The sequence below is a fragment of the Miscanthus floridulus genome, chromosome 6 (assembly GCF_019320115.1).
Source record: "Miscanthus floridulus cultivar M001 chromosome 6, ASM1932011v1, whole genome shotgun sequence".
Lineage (NCBI taxonomy): Eukaryota > Viridiplantae > Streptophyta > Magnoliopsida > Poales > Poaceae > Miscanthus > Miscanthus floridulus.
Window position 1 is genome coordinate 76232847 of NC_089585.1, and position 11639 is coordinate 76244485.

Consider the following 11639-nt stretch of genomic DNA (forward strand, 5'->3'; position numbering starts at 1 on the left):
AGAACTTCAGGTTGTGGGGCAAACTCTTGGAGGTCAACTCTCTCTAGCAACTTGAACCAAAATTCACGGGCAAATACACAAGAGGTGAGAAGATTGTTGATGGATTCTAAAGATTGACCACAATGAATCAATACTCTACTGTCATTCAGGTGGCCAAGCCACTACCGGAAACCGGCTATCACTCGGCAAACGATGCAAAAAGCACCCGGCAAAGTTCGACACTCGGCAAACTAGAAAAAACACCCGGCAAAACTAGGCACTCGGTAAAGAAATATGTTTACCGAGTGTAATTGTCTAGCACTCGGCAAAGAAATGTGTTTGCCGAGTGTAACTATTTGGCACTCGGCAAATAATTTTATTTTTTTCTCTCTTCTGACCTTGAAACTTTTTCTACTCTCAACATACAACATGTGGTATTCCATGTTAAAATTTGGTATATTTGTGGATCTGGTTGCTATATTTAATTAATTTATTGTATTTCTAGGAATTTTTTTCGTATAAGTCAAATTTGAACTGTAAGTGATTCAAATAATAGAATAAAATGAGTAGCAAAATGATATTCATGTTATTGAGTCCAGTGTGAGGCGTCACCCGGGAAATAAAAAGAAATTTCGAACATCTTGTTCAGGAAACACGACCACGAACATGTGGCCAAATGGTTTTTAAATTCTAAAAAAAGCAAACGAAGTCTGAAAATCATGAGATTTGTCATGATGTGATGATATCATACGTGGAGGCTGTGGTAAAAAATTGAGAAGGTTTCGCACAATTTGTCACGTACGATGTTTACAAACCGAAGTATCACAGAAGAAGAATCGTAGCGTTGAGAGGGAATCGGTAAGATTTGAAGTCAAAGTGGTGGTCGAATTAGGGTTTGACTTCAAAACTTTTTGTATAGGCAATAGAGAACATAGACTGTTTCATGTGAAAAATTGATAATTTTTTGGATCCGTTTGATAATTTTAATTTATTAAGTGCAACTATAGAATTTTAATTGATATAAATTAAATTTGAGTTGTAACTGCATAAAATAATGGAATCATATTTGTAGAAAAATCATATATATATATATATATTGTTGAGTCCATTTGACAAGGTATTTTCAAAGTACATCGAACAAAAATGGAAAAACACGTTATGGAAAACAAGGAAATAAAAAAATAAATAATATATTTGCCGAGTGCCCCAAACCCTAGACACTCGGCAAAGATTAGTTTGCCGAGTGCTGTGATCTGACACTCGGCAAAGCCAGCTTTGCCGAGTGTCCTCGATCCGACACTCGACAAACTCGACACGTTATAAAAGCACCCGACCGCCGCCCCCTCCCTCCCTCCCACCCTCCCCTCCCTCTCCCGGCGCCGCCCCACCCCTCCCTCCCCTCCCTCTCCCAGCGCCGCCCCCTCCCCTCGCTCCCCTCCCTCTCCCAACGCCACCACGGCGGGCAGTGTGGCTCTCTTCGGCGGGCGGTGCAGCACTCTCTCTCTCACGCGCACCGAAGGCTGGATCCTAGCGAAAGAGGGTAGATCTCGGTGGCCGCAGGCCAGATCCGGTGGGAGAGGGTGAACGTGGTGGTGGCGGGCGTGGTGGCGGCGGACGTGGTGGTGGTGGGCCTGATGGCGGCGGCGGGCGTGGTGGTGGCGGTGTGGTGGTGCTAGTGGTGTGGTGGTGGCAGACGTGGTGGTGGCGGCGGGCGTGCTGGTGGCGGCGTGGTGGTGTCCTGGTGGCAGCGGGCGGCATGGTGGCGGTGGCGAGCCACAGGCGGGAGGCGCGGCCGAGCCGCGTGCGAGGTGGGCGGCTTTTTTATATTTTTTAAAATTTTTTTGCCGAGTGTCGGTTTTAGCATTCGGCAAAGTCTTTGCCGAATGCACGATAGAAAACACTCGGCAAAGAAACCTTTGCCAGCACTGTGTACGTCGAGTGCCGTTTACCGAGTGTAACACTCGGCAAAAGCTTTGCCGAGTGTTTTTTGGGCTTCGCCGTGTGCCGTGGATACACGGCAAAGCTGGGCATTCCGGTAGTGAACAAATCAAAGAAAATTTAGAACAAGACATAAGAGCCTTCCAACTCACTTCTAGTAGCGAGTCTTGTCCCGGTGTTTTGGTTTTGAACGCGCATCTAGGCCCAACTGTGGTGATTATGTGGTTTTGATGATTGATAAGCACAAGTATTGTGACTAACGTATTTTATAGAGGTTAATGCAATTGAGTTAGTCACAATGTGAATGGCCATAAGTGACTTGGCCCCAAGACTTGGTGATCATCAATGTATGGCGCAAAGGATGATTGAGAAGACTAAGAACACTCTAGAGCGAATATAGGTTGCGTGTATGGGGACATTCACTAGTAGTATGTATCAGGGCTTTGTTTTTTCTTTGGTCATACTATTATAAGGGGGTTCAAGGTGTTCATCATGTGAGAGTCAAAGCAAGAGCATGCGATGCACAAGAGGCTCAAGTTGATGATGGTAAGTGGCTCCATTGAGATGGTTTCAAGCCAAGGATCTCAAATAAGTTGGATTGATCGAGATTGGACTTAAAATGGACTAAAAATACATTGAAACATGCACCAGACGATAGGGTTGACCCCATTGGATTGTCTGGTGATGTTGTTTCTAGGGCAAAATAGACATAACCCGGTGACCACGCGAGCACCATATGATCTGGCGGAGGATTGTGTAATGGACCATCCGGTGAAGCCAAGCTTGACATAGTGACTCATTGCCTAGCTCACTATGGTGTGTCATATGATCTACCACTATGCCAGATTTGGACATCACTGCTGGCCTCATCACTGTCGGATTTGTGAGAACCGACAGTGATGTACCTTCACTGTCGGTTATGAGCTCGAAAATGAGAAAATGATTGGAGCTGGGTTAAAACCAGTAATGAAACACCACATCACTGTCGGTTTGTGGCTTGAACCGGTAGTATTTTGGTGGCCACTCATCACTGCCGGTTGAAGCCACAAATCGGCAGTGATTAGGCTCTATCACTGTCGGTTCTAGCCAAGAACCGATGGTGATAAGCCTACAGCACAAAAAGGCTGCAACCGTCCTCTTCTTCCTCCTCTCTTCCATCCCGAGAACAGAGATGCACGTTTGGGCCCTTCCCTCTATTGTTGTGGCTGCTCTTCACCATGAAGCCCATGCTGGGAATGGGAACCCTGTCTTCTGCCCATGCAAAGATTGCAAGAATCAAAGGAACTTTTATCAAATTGAGTCTATACGATCGCACTTGATTACCAGGGGATTCATGCTAAACTATACGATATGGACTATGCATGGCGAGGTTGGTGGGAATGTTTTGCAAGAAAATGATGATGATGTGGACATGCCTGACGTAGCCATCCACGATGGTGACGAGGAACCCGGTGTCAACACAGAACCTATGCCCACAGTTAATAATGTGTTTAGGAACACGCTAGCTGACGACACCGAGGATAACGATGGCATTTCTCAGCTGCTATGTAATGTAGAGACCGGATGTCTTAGTGAAAGACAGCTGAGAAAGCTAGAAAAAATGAGACAAGATGGCAAAACACCATTGTATAGGGATTGTCCAATGTGCAAACTGGAAGCCGACATCATGCTGTTAGAGTTCAAATTGACAAACGGATTGAGCGATAAAGGCTTCGATCAGTTGTTAGGTATAATAAGGAAAATGCTCCCAGAAAAAAATGAGTTGCCAGAAAAGACATACTTGGCCAAGCAAATGATCTGCCCCATCGGCCTCGAGGTTGATAAAATCCACGCATGTTCCAATGATTGCATATTGTACCGTGGAGAAAAATACAAACACTTGGACAAGTGCCCCAAGTGTGGAGGTCCATGGTACAAGGAAGGGCCGTCAAATGAGGGTACCAAGACCAGAGGAGGTCTCATAAAGGTCATTTGGTATTTCCCTACAGCTCCCCAGGTGCATAGGTTGTTTGCATGTGCAAAGTCAGCCAAGCTGTTGTGCTGGCATGGCGAAGAGCATAAGAAAGGTACAATGATGAGACACTCCACCGATGGGCATGACTAGAGGATTGTCAATACTATGTTCTATAAGGACATCGGTGGAGAGGTAAGGCACCTTTGGTTTTCTTTGAGCACAGATGGGATAAATCCTTTTGACCAGGTTAGAAGCAATCATAGCACCTGGCCAGTGACGCTCTATATATACAACCTTCCACCTTGGGTCTGTATGAAGCGGTCGTACATCCAGATGCCACTACTGATCCAAGGGCCAAGACAACCTAGGAATGACATCGATGTGTTTCTGGAACCAGTGATTGATGAACTAGTGGAGATGTTTGAAAAGGGTGTGCCGGATGTTTGGGACGAGTACAAAAAGGAACATGTCACGATCAAGGGAGTACTTATAGCTACAATCACCGACCTGCCAGGTCGAGGTTCGTTGTCCGAAGAGAAGGCAAAAGGCTATACTGGATGTGTCGAGTGCTTGAACGACACCAATGTAGTAAATCTACCAAATAATTCAAAGATAGTTTATATGAGACACCATAGGTTCCTACCTAAGGATCACCCTTACCGTAGAAATAGAAAAGATTTCAACAGTACTATTGAGAAACACTTAGCTCCAAAATATCAAGACGGGCCTATGATACTTCGAGAACTCAACAAACTAGAGGTTGTCTTTGGGAAGGGGGACAATGCAGTAGCAGCGCCTGATGGGAGCGTTTGGAAAAAAAATTGGTTTTCTAGAAACTACCTTACTGGCTATTTCTGAGTGTACGCCACTGTCTTGGTCCCATGCACATCACTAAAAACATGTGAGCTAACACTCTTAACACCTTGATGGACACCGGGGGGACATCGAAGGATTCACTAGCCACACGCCTAGACATACAACACTTGGGAATTAGGAAGGAGCTGCATCCCATAGAGCTAGAGAATGGCCAGTTAGAACTTTCAGTTGTGTCATGGACATTGAAGAAGGAAGAAAAACGTGCGCTTATTTCTTTCTTCAATGAACTCAAAGTCCCAATGGGCTACTGTGCGAACCCGAAGAGGCTAGTGAACATGAGAGAACTCAAGTTTAACTATGGCCCTATGAAGGCCCATGACTGTCATGTCATTATGACTCAGCTGCTCCCTGTTGCCCTACGTGGTAGCCTCGCCCCAAAGGTTCACGCCCTAATCATAAAGCTTTGCTCGTTCTTCAACACAATCTCAAAAAAGGCCATTGATGTGTCCACGCTAGAGCAGCTGCAGCGGGACATAGCCGAAACTCTCATTAGGCTTGAGATGCATTTCTCACTGACTTACTTTGATATCTCGCTGCATCTGCTCATTTATCTTGTTGACCAAATTAGAGCCCTTGGCCCAATGTACCTGCATCAGATGTTTCCTTTCGAAAGATTGATGAAAGTTTTTAGGAGGTATGTTAGGAATAGATTCAGGCCAGAAGGGGCATGGTTGAACGATGGTCAATGGAGGAGGCCATTGAGTTCTGCACATATTATCTAGACATCAAAAGGGTCGGAGTTCTAGAATCTCATCACGAGGGAAGACTATATGGCAAAGGAACGATCGGGAAGAAATCTATTACAGTAGACGACCCTATTTATTTCAGACAGGCATAGTTGGTTGTTTTCTAGCAAGCCATGGGTGTGATGCCATACATTGATGAGCATAGGTAATCGCTTCAAACTCTGTATCCAAGCAGGTCATAGGCTTGGCTGGATAAAAAACATAAGGAGGAATTTGTCAGCTGGTTGTGACGTCACTTGCTTGGAATAAAGTTGGGTAATCAACTGGATGCCTTAGCCAAGGGGCCTTCGAGTACATATCTTAAGTACCAAGGGTATGAGATCAATGGATTCACATTTTACATAAAAAAGCAAGATGGAAAGAGCACATACCAAAATTGTGGTGTTTGTTTTAATGCTCACAATGAAAATGACAACGTGCTGGTGATATACTATGGTTTCATAAAGGAGATATGGAGCTAACCTATGGTTCGCTGAAGGTAGCTCTTTTTCGCTGCCAGTGGGTCCGGCTCAAGGAAATCAACACTGACAGCGAAGGGTTCACTATAGTTGATCTCACTAAGACCGCATATAGAGACGACCTCTTTGTCCTTGCAAGAGATGTTATAAAAGTCTTCTATGCAAGGGACAACAAGACAAAAGGAAGGCTAAAAGTAGTCCTAGAAGGAAAAAGGAAGATTGTCGGTGTCGATGAAGTGACGGACGAAGAAGACTACAGGGGCTATCAGGAAATGCATCCATTCAGGACGAACGTACCCCTACCTATCCTTCAAGAGGGTGACGAACATGCTTACGCACGAATTGATCACAATGAGGCCCTCATTGTTGATGCACCTAAAGATAGTTAGATTATTGTTAACTATGTAATCATTATGTAGACATTATATCAGTAATTCGCACTGAATATTTAATTTATATTTTGTGCGCATCTCTATAATTTAATTATTGACTATGTAATCAAATATTAAGATAATGTTCACAAACACTATTATTTGATAATCATAGACCATTAATTAATTATCATACAATTAAATAATCAAGACACAAATTTTTGTGTTATTTTAGAATATAAACTAACTATATTATTTCTATTAATAAATAAATAAAGAAAAGCAAACAAACCGAACTCCCTATCCTAGCTCAATTGTTAAGGCCGCGCACTCTGTACTCTGAGACCCGCGCTCGAATCCCAGGCGGGCCAAACTTTTTTGATTTTTCATTTATTATTTAGTAGTGTATTATGATGGGATAAAAGAAAAAAAATAAAACCATTCTAACCGAACTCCCTATCCTAACTCAGCGGTTAAGGCCGCGCACTCTCGACCCCGCAACCCACACTCGAATCTCAGGCGGGCCAAACTTTTTTATATTTTTTTACTAAAAAATGACAGCAGGGCCCTTCACTGCTGGTTTTGGTTTTAAAATCGGCAGTGATAGCTTCTATCATAGTCGGTTGCACAAACCAACACAGAAGGCCCAATTCACCGTCGGTTTTTAAACTAAAACCGACAGTGATATCGATAGTGATATGTAGATGCTCCTCACATGCCAACAGTGCTCCCATGACCATAATAGTTGGAACACTGCTCCCACCTACCCCGACAACTTTAGTTCAGAAATAAAAATATACCACGATTGCTAACCCCTATAAAATGGCCCTCGGCCAGGAGCTAGCCTCTCCATGCATATTGGTTTCAGCCAGGCCTTATCAGCCATGATTCAATGTTTTCCTCTCACAACAAACCGACGGTGATGTCCATGCCCCCTATATAAAACAAATTGCCGACCACATACATCTATCCTACCCACCCATAAACTCTCTTAGTCTCATTTCTCATGTTTCACTCTCACTTCTCAAGACATCCACTCTCTCTCTACGTGATTTGGTCATGGCTCCTGCATTTTTTAATGCTATTGATATGTTGTCTTCTCCAATATTCTATCTATATTCATTTGATCTATATTTATATTCATGTTTCTTTGCATTCTACATTTATATATATTCTTATTCCTTTCATTTGATCTATATTTAATTATGTTGCCACATTTTACTTGAAAGAATTTTTTGTGCATATATTTTATGTTCATATTTTTTTTGCATTTTATCGATCAGGTGGTATGGACAACGGACCTCCCCCACCATAAGAACCAGGTTTCCACCCTGGCGATGAGCCATTCGCTCCTCATGTGGCCATTCCACAGTTTCCTGTTCTAGCTATTGTTTGAAATATTTTCCAACATCTTTTGTTTTTTATGCGAACAAATAAGTGTAATTAGTTTAATATCATTGTTGTATGCATATATGTCGCAGACTATATCCCCAATAGATTGGCTGCGAACAACACTTAGCTGGTTCTTTATCTCGGACATCATCGAGAACACAGCATCTAATGCAAGTGGTTGGCTATGGATATGTGAACTCAGTTTTTCCATCCCTATGAGGGGTTCAAATCATCGGAATCATATCATAGGACGGGAATAGAGATCCCGGACATGATAAGCGCCCAATTAAGTGTCGTGCGCATCTGTTTAGAGGCACTTCGATGTATTTGCTATGATGTGCCTGATTTCTCGCACTTCAAGGCACTTGCTTTGAATGCTGGTGATATCCCCATCCCACAAGCAAGCGAATGGTTTGCGAGCTACAACCATGTGGATGTGGTAAAATAGTCACTTATACCTGAGTCATGGTTATTTGTTGTTTATTATTGTAATAATATTCTATATTTTTTTATTTTTCTCCACATGCAGATTGCGCTCTAGGACCTTACCTATGCTGCATGTGGCTTATGGGCCATTCTAGACCAAGCTACGGAGCAACTCGGGTACGATTGGGACTTCTGCAAAGATAATCTCAGCCAGCTCACTATAGAAGGACGTTAGTATTGCATAAGGATTACTAACAGGGGCAGTGATCGTTCAATAGGTTACATCTATGGCCGACCATTCTTTCGGTATTGTGAGGCACGAAAGAGTGCACTCATACGGGCATTGGACTTCATCGATACAAGCGGATACGTAATCTGTGACATCAATGACCATATATAACTACAGAGGCATGTTAGTGTGCGTGGCCCGATCGATCCTAGCAGTGATTCTGATAGTAATTAATGTTTATTTAGCTAGGCTTTCAAGGTCGTAGTTTAATTGGGTTCTAATTTTAATATGTACGCCTTTGTGTGTTTAATTATTGTCATGCATGTAATTCGTGTAATATTTGTTGGGCAACTAGAAATATACATTCCGGTGTCGTATTGGTCTCAAAATTATTCTCAGGCTTGCACGTGCTACGTGTGAAGGAAACACCAAGTTTGGGATTTTTTGGAGATGGTTTGCTACTTTCTGAGGTTTAATTGAATTTTCGCGTGACGACACTGTTTAATTATAGGTTCAACTGAGTCTACCCACGAAAAGATCTAGAATGATGCCAAACTTTTACATAGGCTCTAATGTGCCCTAGGGATAAGAATTTTGTGGAGGTGGATGAAAAAATCTATTGGATCCAAGATGAAATTCACCCTCGTTTGTCTCATTCGTCATAGAGAAAAATATAAAAAATAAAAAAAAGATCAGAAAAACCTCAGATCCTGTGTGGGGTCTTAATTTGGGTGTACATGCTTGTTAAAATAAATTCAAGCCATTTTGACATAGGCGAAGTATACATGCTTCACAGAGGTACACGTGCCCTTTCATTGAACCATGACTATATACATAGGTTATCAATGTTTCTATGGTTCATAGGCATTTCAGTGTTGTATTTGTTTCAAACTTTTTTTTAGGCTTGCACGTGCCACGTGTGAAGGAAACACCAAGTTTGAGATTTTCTGGAGATGGTTTGCTACTTTCTGAGGCTTAATTGAATTTCCACGCGACAACACTGATTAATTATAGGTTGAACTGAGTCTACCTACGAAAAGATCTAAAATGGTGCCAAACTTTTACACAGTCTCTAATGTGCCCTAGGGATAAGAATTTTGTGGAGGTAGATGAAAAAATCTGTTGGGTCCAAGATGAAATTCACCCTCTTTTGTCTCATTCAGCACACAAAAAAATATAATAAATAAAAAAACTGATCAGAAAAACCTAAGATCCTATGTGGGGTCTTAATTTGGATGTACAAGCTTGCCAAAAAAATTTCAAGCCATTTCGACATAAGAATACATATGCTTCTATTTATTCAGTATATAAACGAAATTTTTTAATATATATAAACATCACTATCGGTTTCAAAAAACCAGCATTGATGAGAATAAACCGACAGTGATACTTATTATCACTATCGGTTTATTTTTGAAAACTAGCAGTGATATATAAAAAATTAAAAAAATTATGCCGATCCTCGGGTTCGAGCACGGGTCTCAGGCTGCAGAGTTTAGAGACTTAACCGCTGCGCTAGTATAGGATATGTGCTATAGCTTATTTACTTTTTTTTTCTTTTGACCTTTAGTCCACTTAAAAAATTATAAAATAGAACAAAAAAATTTGGGCCGCCTAGAACTCGAACACGGGTCTCGGAGGCTAATTTGAGGGGTCTTAACCGTTGCGCCAGTAGGAGTTTGATAGAAAATGAAAACTTATCCTACTTAACACCTAAGTTAACACCTAACTGCTATACAACATCATTGTCGGTTTGGGGAGTGACCCGGCAGTGATGTGCCCCATCACTATCGGTTTACAAGGAGAACCAATAGTGATGAGCTATTTTCCGAAATAAATTAATAATTTATAAAATAGAATAAAAAAATTTGGCCCACCTGGGACTCAAACACAGGTCTCGAGGGCTAAGTTGAGGGGTCTTAACCTTTGCGCTAGTAGGAGGAGTTCGAAAGAAAATGGAAACTTATCCTACTTGACACCTAACTTAACACATAACTGCTACAGCACATCGCTGCTGGTTTGGATAGTGACCCGATAGTGATGTGCCCCATCACTATCGGTTTATAAGTAGAATCGGCAGTGATGAGCTACTGCTATAAAAGTGGCACGGGTTGTTATCCCAATTCATTTCAACCCCGCGCCAACCTCTCCCCCCGCGCCGTCGGAGCACCACTCCACGCTGGAGCACCGCCCCACGCCGTCCACCGCCTCACGCCAGAGCACCACCCCACGCTGGAGCACTACCCCAAGTCGGAGCACCACGTTGTCCATGCCAAGCCAAAGCACTGCGCCATCCGTCCCACCGCCGAGGCCTTTAGGAGCACGTGGATAGCTGCTTTCCCACCCCCACAGTGAGTGTGTGGCTCACTACCTGCTACGTGTCTAATGAAATGTCCCACAGCTGCTTACTTGAATTAGTTTGATCATGCAGTGTGTGCTGTCATACAGTTTGATCATGCAGCTGTGAATGCTAGAACCTTGGTTTGCCACACAGTGTGTGCTGTCTGTTTCTTTGTGTATCTAGACGCATTGCTAGTAAGTAGTACATTGTTACTTAGTAGCACGTTGCTCAGCTCTATTCATCAGTATACTGAAAAGAACAAAAGCGTAATTTTATTTTTGGTTACCAGGATAAACATAGCAGGGACTCGTAATACTTGACAGAAATTGCTCTCTGAATGTTAATGGTAGTTTGTTTTTGGAGTACTTGCATTTTCTCTGTGAAACAAACTTACATTTTCTCTATGAAACCATCTTGTGCATCATTGCAGCTTGGCTGGATACATATATGAAACCAATGGCTGGCCTCACCTCATAGCTTGCAATTGCAACTGCGCTCCTATCTGGCGGATACTCAATGTTTTTGGAACTATGCCACCAATGCTCAATGTTTTTGGATGTGAGGATGGAGTATATATACTTTAGACCTATAGAACTAATATATGTCCAAACTTGTCATGGAATTCTCCATGCTATCAGCATAAAGATGCATAATTATTAACTTATGCAAGATTACAAGTAATACATAGTTATGTAGCCTTGTGCATTAAACTGGGAATATTTTCCAACAATCCTATCTTATTATGAGTTTTTGCATGTCACTTTCCTGGGATAGTATGAGATGCATATTTGCCCCTACCAACCATGTAAGTTTTAGATCAAAGTATCACTAATTTGGAAAGATGCTTACCTGCACTGATACTAGTGAAAGAATCTTGCGCAGATGGTTGGGGGATTTATAGTGAGACTGAAGACTCTGAGACATCTCTA